This window comes from Ovis canadensis, chromosome Y, assembly GCF_042477335.2.
Source record: "Ovis canadensis isolate MfBH-ARS-UI-01 breed Bighorn chromosome Y, ARS-UI_OviCan_v2, whole genome shotgun sequence".
Lineage (NCBI taxonomy): Eukaryota > Metazoa > Chordata > Mammalia > Artiodactyla > Bovidae > Ovis > Ovis canadensis.
In genome coordinates, this window is record NC_091271.1 from 9,821,936 (window position 1) to 9,838,432 (window position 16,497).

General features: G+C 41.5%; 1 pseudogene; it reads right to left on the bottom strand.

The window, feature by feature from the left end:
* Positions 1-3,630: 3,630 nt before the first annotated feature.
* Positions 3,631-16,497, bottom strand: part of LOC138431290 (MYND-type zinc finger-containing chromatin reader ZMYND8-like) — a 52,463-nt pseudogene continuing 39,596 nt past the window's right edge.

Below are 16,497 nucleotides of genomic sequence, written 5' to 3' on the forward strand. Positions count from 1 at the left end.
CAAAGAACTAAATAGACATTTCTCCAAAGAAGACATACGGATGGCTAAGAAACACATGAAAAGATGCTCAACATCACTCATTATTAGAGAAATGCAAATCAAAACCACAATGAGGTACCACTTCACACCAGTCAGAATGGCTGCGATCCAAAAATCTGCAAGCAATAAATGCTGGAGAGGGTGTGGAGAAAAGGGAACCCTCCTACACTGTTGGTGGGAATGCAAACTAGTACAGCCACTATGGAGAACAGTGTGGAGATTCCTTAAAAAATTGCAAATAGAACTACCTTATGACCCAGCAATCCCACTTCTGGGCATACACACCGAGGAAACCAGAATTGAAAGAGACACATGTACCCCAATGTTCATCGCAGCACTGTTTATAATAGCCAGGACATGGAAACAACCTAGATGTCCATCAGCAGATGAATGGATAAGAAAGCTGTGGTACATATACACAATGGAGTATTACTCAGCCGTTAAAAAGAATTCATTTGAATCAGTTCTGATGAGATGGATGAAACTGGAGCCGATTATACAGAGTGAAGTAAGCCAGAAAGAAAAACACCAATACAGTATACTAACACATATATATGGAATTTAGGAAGATGGCAATGATGACCCTGTATGCAAGACAGGGAAAGAGACACAGATGTGTATAATGGACTTTTGGACTCAGAGGGAGAGGGTGGGATGATTTGGGAGAATGACATTCTAACATGTATACTATCATGTGAATTGAATCGCCAGTCTATGTCTGACGCAGGATGCAGCATGCTTGGGGCTGGTGCATGGGGATGACCCAGAAAGATGTTCTGGGGAGGGAGGTGGGAGGGGGGTTCATGTTTGGGAATGCATGTAAGAATTAAAGATTTTAAAATTTAAAAAATAAAAAACTAAAAATTAAAAAAAAATACTAAGACTTGTGTTATGCCTTAATGTAAAGCATATTTTTGAGAATATTCCAGATAAAATTTCAGTACAATTCAAAAAAAAAAAAAATAAGGGTTTTTAAAAATGCCAGCTGCCCTGACTTCCTACCTTCGGGTCATAATTCAACCTCCATACCCCTCGAATTCTCTTCATTCTCTGATCTCATCAGCCCCATCTCCAATGCCAAATCCCTTATTCTGGCCTCTGTAGCCTTTCTTCTCTTCTTTAAAGATCCAGACACCCCCTCAGGTGTTTTTTATTTGCTCTCCCTTCTACGTGGGACGTTCTTCTATTCAGGGTACAGGTTCTGAGATCTAGTTGCCCAGCAGAATCACCTGATGAGTTTATAGATGCCCCAGCCCCACCTCAGAGAGTCAGATGCCATTATTTGGGGAGAGAGGGTGGCACCTGGACATTTACTATTGTTTTAAAACTTGTCAAGTGGTTCTAACATTCATCCAGCGTTAGAAATCACTGCCCAAGACATCATGCTCAGTCCCCACCATCTTTAGGTTTCAGTTCAAAGGCCAGTTGTGCAAGAGGCTGGTGTTTGCAGGCGACTTGAATATCCACCATCTGGGGGCTGTGACACGACCTGTCACCTTCCCCGTGCCAGGCTCCCATACCCAGAAAGAAGAAGAGGGAAGCTCTTGTAAAGTCCTCTCTCAATCAGTCCCATTCCATTCCTTTCAGAGCACCAGCTAGGGATGGCCTGAGGGGCCCATGCCCGGGTTTTGTCTAGCCATGGAGCTGAGGAGTGCTCAGATGTTTAAATGATTGAACAACAACAACAAAAAAAACCTCTTAGGTGACCCATGAAGACGAAATGACAAGTGTGTGCCTGGGCAGAGTCAAGGTCACATGTTGCCCACAGAGCTCCTTTTAGTCCAGGCTGCCATCTTGGCCACTGAAAGACAAATTCACTCCCTCCCAGTGTTCTTCTGAGACTGACCCAGGATTTCCCTTCTGTCTCCATCTCTGTCAGTAAATCCCCAAGAACTGGACTTCCTAGGAAAGTTCCCAGTGGGGGCCATTATTTATAAGGTGGAGAAAAATGTTCACAACCTTATGTGGCCCCATCTCCATCTTTGGTGCAAACCTGATACAGCCATACCGATCAAATGGAACACTGCAAATCTGAGGATGACCAAGGCATTTTCCCCAAAACAGTTTAATTTAAATAAGGTGAAGAATCTGAAAATATTAGGGTGTGGGGAGAACCCGAAATACCATGTGAACCCACTGGTTCAGTCACAGAGAAACACCATCATAAAAAAGATATTTAAGTTTAATACAAATGTTATACAAGAAAATAAATGCTAAAAGCAATTATGCTTCACAAATAAGGCCAGCTAGGCTATTTTTGTTTGTTTGTTGGTTGGTTGGTTCTTTTGACAACAACAGTTGACAGATGTTCTTTCCTGTTTCCTCCTAGTACTTTCTTTTCTTAATTTCTTTTCTAATATGAGTAACTAGCTGGAAACTGTAGAGTTCACATCCTCTTATCAATAATGAAGAGAAAGGAAACAAAACTAAAATGTACAACAAAATGTACTGGAATGATATTGTACAATTAATTTGTCTCATAGACATATATCACCCTTTTGCTTTGTTCAATGCTTCTTGTTTTACACAACACGCAAAATGGTACTACAGCACATGTAGTGTAATGGCAAAGTGGTGGTCTCCTTCCTGTCAAACTGCCTTTGTTTCACGCTGACATGAAACGATAAAATTCCATCGTATAAATATTGCATACACGCTTCATCTCAGGCTCAAATGTCCTCCGGGTGTGTCTCGCCTTTGACTTCCCACTTCCCGTGAAGCATGGTCATCTCTCACCAAGAAGCTGTGAGTGTCTGTAAGGGAACCACAAAGCATAGAAAAACTGTTTCAGAGCTTCTGACTTGAATACTTTCTACTGTCTTTTCTTCTGCAAACTGAGCTGAATGGGGCTTGCTTCTACTTAATCATCTCTAAAGAAGGATTGGGGTGTTTCTGTTTTTCCTTTATTCCCCTTTATGGGAGTAGAGTCATCATAGAAATCACATCAAATTAATGAGCTCCTCCACATACCCTTCTGGTCCAGAGACCTTCCCTTTTATAGCATGGTAACACAGTATTTCAAAGGGGCCAATGGGTACATGTGATGTGTCCATAGCAGCACTGAACTCTGTGCTGGAAATTCCTGATCCCAATATGCTGTGTACAAACACACAAATGCGAACAGCTCAAGGGGCATCACAGAGGAGGAGCTGTGCACGGCAAAGTGACCCCTGTGCCCTCTTGGTACCCCTGTGACAGATGGCTGGCTGGCCATCCTTTCTCCAGCATCCAACCATTCTTTTTGTTGTTGGGTGCGGTTTTTGTTTGTTTGTTTATTTATTTCTCTCTCTTTTTTATACGTTAAAGTTAATACAAATGTGAAAAGGGGAAGGTACTCTAGGCTCGATGACATTCACAAATTAAACATTTATTTACATATAAAGTAAATGTTCCATATGGGTGGAACAGTATTCATCAAGGGTAATGCCAAACATGAGACAGTGTGGCCTGCCCTACATACCAGGTGCAGAGGCCAAGTATGAGGGTGATGGTCCTCCTGTCTCATGTCTGTTTGCTGGTTCTGGTTTCTCTGGTGTCTGTATTGTTTCTCTCTGCAGGGTGGGTGGCCTGTGCCCCAGCATGTCCCAATTCTCAGCAGGTGTCCAGGCCGGACTTTTTTGGGATGAGGCTCTTTGAACTGGTACCAGTGTTATGCTCAGAGCAGGCTGACCCTTGCTTCTCCTCACTGCCTCTCCAATAACTGGATTTACTGCTCCAGGAATGGTTTGGGCAGGAGGGAAGCCAAGAGGAAAGGGCGGGGTGGTTAGCATTCCTGACCATCCCTGGCCATTCCTGCCTACCCGGTTCTACTTCATCTGCACCTGCTCCCCCAGGAAGCCACCTTCCTCTCCCGACTCCCCCCAACACACAGGGGGAAAATCCTGCCACCATTTACTGACCTGAATTTTGGGGTCTTTAAGGATATAACAAGAGCTGGAAAAAACAGAAGGGCATCATGCTCAGAGGAAATAAAGATTAGTGGGGAAAAGTACTAACTCATTGAGGAAGAGGTTTCTTATGCAGTACTTGGTATCAGGCACCCTTGCTGCATGAGCAGACTCTGAGTACCCCAGGTCGTTGTTATGTTCAAACTTGGGCACTAAAAAAGGCACTGAGATTTGGCATTCTCTACTTACTTCTGTTAATGGAGTTTCTTTCATCACTGTATAGGCAACTTGAAAACAGACTTATACCTAAACCAGCCAAAGGAAAAGGAGGGAGGGCCACAATGGTTAAACCCAGCTGGTTTAATGGTTAAGATCTACTGGCTCCCAGTAAGGAAAAGCTAAAGGGGCCAACTGAAGGATGAAAGAACCAGAGTAAGACCTAAGGGAGCTACAAGGACATGTGCGTTGTAAGGAGTTACACTGTGGATGAGTAAGATGTGACAACACTGAAGGAAGAGCCAAACGAGTTTTCCGTCCAGCTGGGAGATGGCCCAGCCTGCAGGCTCAGTGGGGTGGCTGACTCTGAGACCCATCAGCACATCACTAAGATCCCATTGTACTTCAGATCATTTACCAAGTTTAGACAGATTGGGACAAAACATTTTTTAACTTCTTGAGGTGGGATGATAATATTTGAACAAAAGAAGTTGGCTTCATTGACTATACCAAAGCCTTTGACTGTGTGGATCACAATAAACTGTGGAAAATTCTGAAAGAGGTGGGAATACCAGACTATCTGACCTGTCTCTTGAGAAACATATAGGCAGGTCAGGAAGCAAGCATTAGAACTGAATATGGAACAACAGACTGGTTCCAAAGAGGAACAGGAGTATGTCAAAGCTGTATATTGTTATCCTATTTATTTAACTTCTATGCAGAGTACATCATGAGAAACCCTGGGCTGGAAGAAGCACAAGCTGGAATCAGGATTGCTGGGAGAAATATTAATAACATCAGATATGCAGACGACACCACCCATATGGCAGAAAGTGAAGAGGAACTAAAAAGCCTCTTGATGAAAGTGAAAGAGGAGAGTGAAAAAGTTGCCTTAAAGCTCAACATTCAGAAAATGACGATCATGCATCTGGTCCCATCACTTCCTGGGAAATAGATGGGGAAACAGTGGAATTAGTGTCAGATTTTACTTTTTTGGGCTCCAAAATCACTGCAGATGGTGACTGCAGCAATTAAAATAAAAGATGCTTACTCCTTGGAAGAAAAGTTATGACCAACCCAGATAGCATATTCAAAAGCAGAGACATTACTTTGCAACATGGGTTCGTCTAGTTAAGGCTATGCTTTTTCCAGTGGTTATGTATGAATGTGAGATTTGAACTATGAAGAAAGCTAGCGCCAACGAATTGATGCTTTTAAACTGTGGTGTTGGAGGAGACTCCTGAGAGTGCCTTGGACTGCAAAGAGATCCAACCAGTCCATTTTAAAGGAGATCAGCTGTGGGATTTCTCTGGAGGCAATGATGCTAAAGCTGAAACTCCAGTACTTTGGCCACCTCATGCGAAGGGTTGACTCACTGGAAAAGACTCTGATGCTGGGAGGGATTGGGGGCAGGAGGAGAAGGGGAAGACCGAGGATGAGATGGCTGGATGGCATCACTGACTCGATGGACATGAGTCTGAGTGAACTCCGGGAGTTGGTGATGGACAGGGAGGCCTGGCGTGCTGCGATTCATGGGGTCACAGATAGTCGGACATGTCTGAGCCACTGAACTGAACTGAACTGAACTGACTGAACTGTGAAGCTTAGAGACAGAATCAGCAAGGGACCATCACCTAGAAGGGTGACTACTCTTATCATCACCTAGTGATAGGCAGGCATGGTGATTTCCTGAGCTCTGGTTCTGGAAGAGAAGAAGCAAAGACAGTGATAAGGACCTCCCAAGTTATATATTCACTCAGGAGAGAACGCTTCCTCATCACTTCCATCTGGGACCCAAAGCAGGTGTTATTGTGGAGGGCAGAGCTGGGGTCCGCGGTCAAGCTCTCTTGTGGTTCTTGTCCACCTCTTCTTACACATTCCTCCCTACTCATGACACCTACACTGTTAGTCCTCTGGAAGGTCAGTGATGCAGCTGGTAATCATGACACGGAAACTCTGACAAAAATGCAGTGAAGTTACATCCAGTCTCCCCAGTTCTGTTGAAGGCAGAGAGACCAGCTAGGCAGCAGGGCTTAGCTTGCTTAGCACAGAAGCCACATCCCAGAGCCAGGTTGGTCACCTGAGTAACTGAAGAGCCTGACCTCTCCCATGGACAGGACAGGGCATGCTGGCTGGTTCAGCCAGTCACTGTGGAGGACAATGGGTGTTACTCCAGGGCACATGATGAAAAGAGCAAGGATGGAGCTCCTTCAAGAAGCCATATCAGGAATTCCCTGGTTAGGGGAATTGGTGCTGGTTTGGACTTGGTGCTTTCCACCAGGTGCAAGTCCTGGTTAGGATTTGGTGCTTCCACTGTCAAGGGTGCAGGTTTACAGGTTCAATCTATGCGTGGGGAACTAAGATCCCATGAGCTGCTGAGTGTGGTCGAGAGAGAGAGAGAGAGAGAGAGAGAGAGAGAGAGAGAGAGAGAGAGAGAGAGAGAGGCAGAGAGAGAGAGAGAAACCAGACCATCCGTCCTCACTCTCTCATTTTCTACTGCAGTTTCCAGTGGCCATGAGAGGCACAGCGAGGAAGAAACCAGGCAAAGCCAAGACCCATCACTCAGGAAAAGACACACCCACGAAGAAAACACACACACACAGACACTCACAAGGCGAGCTCTTTGGCTGCTGGGAAAAGTTCCCTGTTGGCTGCCATGAGGTGGGTTCATACTTATACTTCTGGGCTGGGTAGATTGGTTGAGGCGGGTCGTCCATGGTGCTTGGGGCAGAGGCATGTTCTTTGTCACACCTGTTGCTAACTGAAGAGATAGCACAGCACCTTCAGAGACTGGCAGAGAGCTACAGTCTGAAGACAGCTTGAGTATGTACAACCCCACCAGCTTGCTATCCTGGTCTCCAATAGGCTGCTGATCTTAGCACTGGAGAACTGGTGGATCAATGTCACCATTTTCCAACTTAAGGCATTCAAAGAAGACTAACACTTTTTAAAATGCATACTAAACCATGAACAAGATCACTGGACACTGCACAAGATTACGGGTGGAAATAAGGCATCAGTTCAGTTCAGTTCAGTCACTCAGTTATGTCCGATTCTCTGTGACCCCATGAATCGCAGCACACCAGGCCTCCCTGTCCATCACCAACTCCTGGAGTTCACCCAGACTCATGTCCATCAAGTCAGTAATTCCAACCAGCCATGTCATCCTCTGTCGTCCCCTTCTCCTCCTGCCCCAAATCCCTCCCAACATCAGTCTTTTCCAATGAGTCAACACTTCACATGAGGTGGCCAAAGTACTGGAGTTTCAGGTTTAGCTCCGTTCCTTCCAAAGAAATCCCAGGGCTGATCTCCTTCAGAATGGACTGGTTGGATCTCCTTGCAGCCCAAGGCACTCTCAAGAGTCTTCTCCAACACCACAGTTCAAAAGTATCAATTCTTTAGCATTCAGCTTTCTTCACAGTCCAACTCTCACATTCATACAACACCACAGGAAAAACTATAGCCTTGACTAGACGGATCTTTGTTGGCATAGTAATGTCTCTACTTGTCAATATTCTATTTAGGTTACAATGACATAAAATCAACTTTGTGAAGCCACAAATTCCCAGAATTTTGAAAGCAAATTTCTCTCATAACCACTGGCTCTGCTGAGAGCTTAATACATCCAGGGAAATGGGAAGTGCTGGCTCCACCACTTAGGTGGCAAGGCTCCATCGAAGGAACCCAGATTATTTCGGGCAAGTGTAATCATGAATCTACTGCCAAGGCTGACGGCAGATCAGGAAAGAGAGTGTGATGGAGGTGCATGTAGTGAGAAGAGTTCAGGGAGGAGCCACAGGTGAGATTTCAGTGGACCGCTCCTAAGCCATGATGGTAGGACACAAACATATAATTATTTGAAATGGAAGAGCCCAAAATGTGTGACAGGAAACGTGTCTCAATAAAACATCTGTCATGGGGAAGAATTTGGCAGGGAGGTTATTGAAGATATGATATGGGGTAAGGGGGGAGAAAATACCTCCAAGGAAAAGTAAGGCTATACAGAGATGGAAATATAATCACAGTGCCCTAGTTGACTCTGCGACAAACAGCATGACCATAATGATGGAAACACAGATGGTCACCTGCCAACATTTATGACTCAGCCAACAGCCAGAACTGAGAAGGACCAACTGCAGTTATAGAATAGAATGCACATGTTCTCCACCTTGATGATGGGGAATCAGAGCAGCAAGATGGAAAAGTCTGAATATGACAGTGGAGGAGAGATGAGGGAGGAGATGGAGCACCAAGAGTGGGATCCAGAGACAGTTTCCTCCAGCTGGGAGAACAAGGACTAAGGAATCAGTGTTATCTTGGACCAAGGAAGCCCAAAGAGCATGTCAAACAGTGACAGAGTGGTCTGGGAGAGAGGGGAGAAGAGAAGTGATAAGTACCCAGGATTCTCATCTACTAAAGCCAGAAGTCAACAAGCAATGTCTAGACAGAGTCGAGAAACAGAGATATGGGGAAACACATTATTTATAAATAAGTACCAGATGCAAAGTGATAACCATGGAGACTGGGATGAGGGATAGTTTTTCTGTGTATGATTTTATTTTCTCTGACTACAGTCATCCCATCAGGGATGGAACAGGGGGTTCATCCCAGGACCCACCATGGATACCAGATTCCATGCAAACTTAAGTCTCATGGTCAGCCCTCCATAGCCATATCCACAGATTCAACCAGCTACAGACTGTGTAGAACTGTATTCATTACGAAGAAAAAAAAATCCACACAGATGTCAACCTGCACAGTTCTAACCCATGTTGTTCACGGGTCAACTCGACATGCATGTATCACTTTAAAATTTTAAAATGAAGAGACAAGGGAACAGGAGAGGCTCATGCCCACCCCAAGGAAGCTCCTATTTAACCTTTCTCCCTCTCAACTAGACCTTCATCTTAACCAGCCTGGTTCCAGAATCTGATAAACAGCACAGGAACCTCCATGTTTGTACAGTCCACTTTCCTCCAGCTTCCACCTACACTGTCAGCAAGCACTGAGCACTAACAGAAGCCATGAGGCATATGAGGAATCAGAAAATGAGCTGGTCTGTCTTCTTTGACACAACCCTTCAGCCAGATGGCTGTGGAGTGTAAACAGGGGGAAAATGAAAAGGCTTGAGTTCACAGTCCTGGTCAGGCCTCGAGGGACCTCCAGCTCAGCTCACACTCTAGAGTAATACTGAAGCACTCCCTAATAAATGCTGACAATTCAGGATCTTTCCCTCCCCGGTGGCCCCCACCCCAGTCATCAGGTTCCTTGGGATGTTCTTCTCCCCACTCCACCCTCTGCACCAATTCACCAGCAACTCTAGATCCCTACCTGCTCTCTCCACCCTCCCTTTCTATTCCCTTGCACACCATGGTGCTTCAGGCTGGGGGTGAAGTAATGATGGCCCACAGGCCAAATGCAGCCCAATGCCTGCTTTTCCAAGTGCAAGTTCACTGTAGCACAGGAGCATCTGTTTATGTGCCATCTGTGGCTGCTTTCAACTGACAACGGCAGTTCTGATAAAGACTGTGTGGTCCACCAACTCCTGGGCCAGGAAACACCTGTCATCTGTCAGGGGATGTTTAACTTTAAGGGAGCCAATATGTTTTCTTACTTTGTGTGCCATTTCTCAAGGACTCTCTGTTTCTTATCCATTCCTGGAAAACTGGAATGAGCAGAGCTGCACACAGTTCTCAGGACTGCGATCATGGGAAAGAGCTCCTGCTTAGATTCCCTTCAGTGACTCCCGTCAGTGACTTCCTTCAGTGACCTTTTACTTAAAGGACTATCCATTTTGTTGCAACGCGTGGAATTTCATTTTTAATGGCTGAGTAATCATTTTATTGAAGATATAGAAGCATGAGTTTCTACAAATAAAGTACCCTTGTTTCACTCGAGACTGGGGTCTCCTGCGTCCTTCTTCTCATCAACTCCAGTCCCCAGGTCCTGGACTATGAAGACCTTCACAACTGGCCCCCAAACAGGGACCTGGGGAATGCCCTTGGCAAGCAGACGGAGTGACAATTGGGACCTATGGAGGTCGGTAAGTGCAGGATTATGTGACAAATGGCTGGAAAGCCCCACCACTTTTCCACTTTACTTCAATATTTATTTAAGGTTCAAGGACTTTTGGTTTCACATCAGCGAATACAGGCTTGTCTCCAAACAGTGGTTGAATATAATCCCTGGTTCCCTGATGAAGACAGTTTCGATTTAGAAATTTGGAACTCAATTAAAAAAAAATGTTAAACAAGCCACAGATGGAGAGAAAATATTCCAATAGATTTTTTGCACCTGTGGGCCCTCATTAAGGCTGTGTTCTTGCCATTTCAAGGCAATTCTAGCCCCTGTGATATTTGTCAACAAGCACATATTTGTATATCACTATACAATTTGTATTTTATTATACAAATATAAATTAGATGATAAGACTTTACAAAAGGCCGGATTGAAACAACATAAAATGTTTCAAAACTTTCCCACTATCCCTGCTCCGGCTGTCCCAAGTGCTCCTCCTCCTCTTGTAATGGACACGAAACCACAGGTCCCCTCGATTCAAGGACAAGATGAATCTGATGATGATTCTTCTGATGCTGTCTGTGACATTAAAGCCACCAATACTTTTTTTTGATGACAGTGATAAGCCCCTAACAAGCACTCATATTTATGAAAACAGACGATATGCTCATTCTCCTTCACAACGAAGACTTTCTGATTTACTGGCTTTACAATCTCAAGTCTCTGAGGCTTATGATCTTTTTGCATTTCCTGTGATAAAAAAAGTTAATGTTCAAGGACAACTAATACTTCAATACGAAGACATTGATTTTTCTCACAAGTCTCAGATGAAAAAGTCTATAACTATGTAAGGCCCTCATTCACCTTTTACTAAAAAACAAACAAACAAACAAACAAAAAAAACTTCTCAATGCTATGACATCTTCTATTGAAAATGTTATTCCTTATGATTGGCCAATTTTGATAAAAGCTCTTCTTAAACCAAAAAAATAATCTTCAATAGTTAATCTGGTTTCATGATATGGCCCGAGATCATGACAATTCTAATATTTGAGCTGGCGCTCCCCCAAACCAAATTACTTTTAAAATGCTAACCAGTACAGGACAATTTGATTCAGTGAAGACAGATACAATGGCTCTGTTGTTACATGAACAATTGAAAAAATTTGCCCTTGAAGCTTGGGATCAAATTACTCCTCAAGAGAAACCTAAAGGTAGCTACACAAAGATATTACAAGGGCCTAATAAAGCCTATGCTGATTTTTTAGCTGGACTGAGAGTTGCTATCTCCCGTAGTGTTGTCAGAAGAGGCCAGAGTGCAATTAAAAAAAAAAAAGCTTGCATATAAAAATGAAAATCAAAAATGTCAGAGAGCCATCGCTCTGATTAGTGAGACCAGAAATGTTATTGATTATTTGTAGGCTTGTCACAGCTTAGGATCAGAAACTCAAAAAATACAAATGTTAGCTAAAACAGTGGCTACTGTCTTTGAAAAGGAAAATGAAAGAAGTTTTGTTTGTGGGAATAAGAGCCATTAAAAAAAAATTTCCCTAACACACACACACATACACACACACACATTATAACTACTACAAAACCTCCAAGACTCTGCCTGCGATGTCATAAAGAGATACATTGGGCTAAAAAATGTCAATCGAAATATGATGTTGAAAGGAACCCTATTTTGAAAAAGTCAAAGATGGGGACTCCCCAGGTCCCCATCAACAAAAACCAGGGACAAACTCCATCTTTTCCCTCAAATCTTCAACATCCGGCAGTGCTGCCATTGATATACCAGCCCTAAATGATGTTCTTCTTTTTCTTCAAACAGTCCCTTGTAAAATATCTACCGGCCTTCAGAATGGGAGAAAATAATAGCAAATTAAGCAACTGACAAGCAATTAATCTCAAAAACATACAAGCAACTTATGCAGCTCAAGTACAGAAAAATAAATGACCCAATCAAAAAATGGGCCAAAGAGCTAAATAGACATTTCTCCAAAGAAGACAAATGGATGGCTAACAAAAACATGAAAAGATGCTCAACATCACTCATTATCAGAGAAATGCAAATCAAGACCACAATGAGGTACCATTTCACACCAGTCAGAATGGCTGTGATCCAAAAGTCCACAAGCAATAAATGCTGGAGAGGGTGTGGAGAAAAGGGAACCCTCTTACACTGTTGGTGGGAATGCAAACTAGTGCAGCCACTATGGAGAACAGTGTGGAGATTCCTTAAAAAACTAGAAATAGAACTGCCTTATGACCCAGAAATCCCACTGCTGGGCATACACACCGAGGAAACAAGAATTGAAAGAGACATGTGTACCCCAGTGTTCATCGCAGCACTGTTTATAACAGGCAGGACATGGAAGCAACCTAGATGTCCACCAGCAGATGAATGGATAAGAAAGCTGTGGTACATATACACAATGAAGTATTACTCAGCCATTAAAAAGAATACATCTGAATCAGTTCTAATGAGGTAGATGAAACTGGAGCTGATTATACAGAGTGAAGTAAACCAGAAAAAAAAAACACCAATACAGTATACTAACACATATATATGGAATTTAGAAAGATGGTAATGATAACCCTGCATGTGAGACAGCAAAAGAGACACAGATGTAAAGAACAGACTTTTGGACTCTGAGGGAGAGGGTGGGATGATTTGGGAGAATGGCATTGAAACATGTATACTATCAGGTAAGAAACGAATCGCTAGTCTAGGTTCGATACAGGATACAGGATGCTTAGGGCTGGTGCACGGGGATAACCCAGAGAGATGATATGAGGAGGGTCGTGGGAGGGGGGTTCAGAGTTGGGAACTCATGTACACCTGTGGTGGATTCATGTCAATGTATGGCAAATGCAATACAGTATTGTAAAGTAAAAAAAAATTAAAAAAATAAAAATAAAATAAAATACCTACCAGATTTTATAGACCCTTACCCCCACAAATCTTCAGCCGTATACTTGGCTGATCTAGTCTGACTTCTAAGAAAATTACTATTCATCCTAAAATAATTGTTTCAGATTATATGAAAAAAATTCAAATTATTGTGTCATCTCAGATACTATGACAATTCAAAAAGGGGGACAAAATTGCTCAATTACTTCTTTTACATTGCATTTCTACTAACTCCTCTAATGATATACAGACAGGTGGATTTGGTAATACAGATAAAAACAATCTTTATGAACATCAATAATATCTAAATATACACGACCAAATATAAATAACAAGATTAATGACAAAAGACTTTCTGGTCTTCTTGATACTAGCTCTGATACTACCAGTATTTCCAAATATTTATGACCCAAATCTTGGCCTTTACAAAAAATTTCTTGCCAAAATGCAAAACTATCTCAAACCAAAGTACAAGAGGTTTACCAAAGTGTCCAAATATATCCATATGAGAGGCAAAAGGCCAGCCTACAACATTACAACTTTTTGTGATTGATACACCCCTTAATTTAATAGAAAGAAATTTACTTACACAATGACAAACTCAAATATATATTCCACACTTTTCCTAGGGGCCACTGCTCATTTAATAAATTATACAATTATTAAAATAATTTGAAAAAATGACGAGCCTATTTGGACAGGGCGGTGTCCCCTTATAAAAGAAAAATTAAAGGCTACCAAAAAACTTATAGATACACAATTCAAATTAAAAAACATATTTAAAAATTCCGTTCCCCTTACAATTCTCCCATTTTTGTGATTTAAAGAAGTCTAACAAATGGTGTCTTTTAACAGACCTTCAAAAGGTTAATACATCCATAAAACCTATAGGTACGTTATAACCAAAAATTCCATCACCTACCACTATTCCTCAAAACTGACATATTATTAGTATAGATTTACAAGATTGCTTTTTCACTATACCATTAAATCCTCTAGACTGAGAGAGATTTGCTTTCTCCCTTATCCTAAACATATCATGCCTTGCAAACGATAACAATAGACTATATTGCCTCAAAAAATGATGAATTCTCTCACCATGTGTCAATATTATGTAACCAAAGCTCTTAAACCTGTGAATAAGCAATTTCCTAACCTTCTTGTTATTCAGCATATAGATGATGTATTGTTTTCAGCTCCTTCTATTTTAAAAACTCAACAGATGTTTGACGTAGCTCAACAATACTTAAAAGAGTATAGATTAACCATTGCCCCTAAAACGATTCAAACCTCTACACCTTACCATTACCTGAGATTTATTGTTAATAGAAAACAGATCACTCCCCAACTGACAGATTCGTGTTGATAAGTTATCAACCTTAAATGATTTTCAAAAACTTTTAGGCGATATAAACTGGATTAGAACTACTTTGGACATTACAAGTTAAGAGCTGACTTATTTAACACTTTAAAAGGAGATCCTGATTTAAATAGCCCTCGTTCACTCTCCTAAGAGACACGAGAAAAAACTCTGCTTAGTACAAAATAAATTGCAAAAACAATTTCTTATCCTCTGCTATTTGCAGTGTCTTTGTTTTGGGAGAAGGAAATGGCAACCCACTCCAGTACTCTTGCCTAGAAAATTCCACGAATGGAGGAGCCTGGTGGGCTACAGTCCATGAGGTCTCAAAGAGTCGGACACGACCAAGTGACTTCACTTTCTTACCTCTAGAGTTATTTATACTCCCCTCTCTCCATTCCCCTACAAGACTTCTTGCCCTACAAAAACACCCAATGAAATGGATATATACCCAGTTTTAGAGAGAAAGGTCACTTACACCCTATCTTGATTTGATTGCTCTAATAATTATCAACAATAAAAAACAAAACTAGAGCTCTAATTGGCTCTGATCCTCATAAAATTATAGTAAACCTCAATGTGAAATACAAACTTCTACTGACTTCCAAATAGCCTTTTTAAAACAGTTCGAAAATTTTTCATTTCCTTATCCTTGGAACAAACTTCGAAATTTCTTCAAAAACACTAAATTTACTATCTCTCACATTGTCACATCACAACCTGTTCCTCAAGCTGATGTTTTTTACATAGATGGGACAAAAAATGTTAAAGCCTTGTTATGGTCTCTCAAAGAATATAAAGTTTTTTAATACTTAAATCTCACTCTGCCCAACAAAATAAGTTATATACTCTCATCCAGGTTATTCACCTACATCCTGAACTTATTAACATAGTTTCTGATTCTTTATATTCAGTTTTTGTATTATGATAGATAAAATTCATAAAATTTATAAAATACACAAATTCCAATCAGTCTATTATTCAAGAACTTTTTCTCAGACTACAATCTCTTATTAAAAACCACACTTCCCCCATTTATATTACCCATTTTCACGCACATTCTTGTCTTCCTGGCCCTATGTCTTACGACAATGAACAAGCTGATACACTTGTCTCTTTTATTACTACTCCTGCAAAGCAACATGCTCTATTACACAATAATGCTGGTTCATTACACCAAATTTGGAAAATTCCATACTGCCATGCTAAAAAATGTCATTAATAATTGCCTTCGTTGTAGGCCTTTATGTCTTTGAATTATTAAATAAGGTATTAACCCTCAAAGATTACAACCTAATAAACTATGGCAAGTGGATGCAACTCATTGTCCTGAATTTTCTCCCTTTTCCTTCTTACATGTCTCAGTCGATACAAATTCCTCTTTTATATGGGCCACACCTCTTCAAGGGTTACACAACATGTTATAACCCACCTGTTAGCTTCTTTTGCTATAGTGAAAACACTTAATTCTTTTAAAACAGACAATGGCCCTGCCTGTATTTCTAGATAATTCAAACTACTCCTCCAATCATTTTCTAGTAAACCTATTACAAACATTCCTTATAATCCACAAGTACAAGACATTGTTGAATGAGCACATCATATACTGAGACTACAAATAAAAAAAAAATTAAAAAGGGGAAATATACAGGAACATTAGAATCTTCCTTATCCAGAGCAGGATTTACTAGATTCCAATGCAATATATTCTCTAATCCTATAACTACTGTTAATAAAGCTTTGTTTGTTTTAAATTTTTTAAATTTACCGCAAGGAGATATTTTGACAAAAGCAGAAAAACATTTCAAGAAACTGAAGGACACTTCTCTTCCTCTACCCATTTGGTAGTAAGATGGGCTGACTAAATCATGGAAATCTGGAAAATTAATATTACAGGGAAAGGGGTATGCTTGTATTTCTCCAGATGGATCCAACCAAGTCAGTTGGCTCCCTCTTCGGAAGATCCACCCCCGGGGAGCCACCAATGTTCAAGGCACAGAGGAAAAGGCAAAATCCCTGGGAGGAGGTGTTTCCAGTACAAGCCATGACAGCTGTAAAGATTT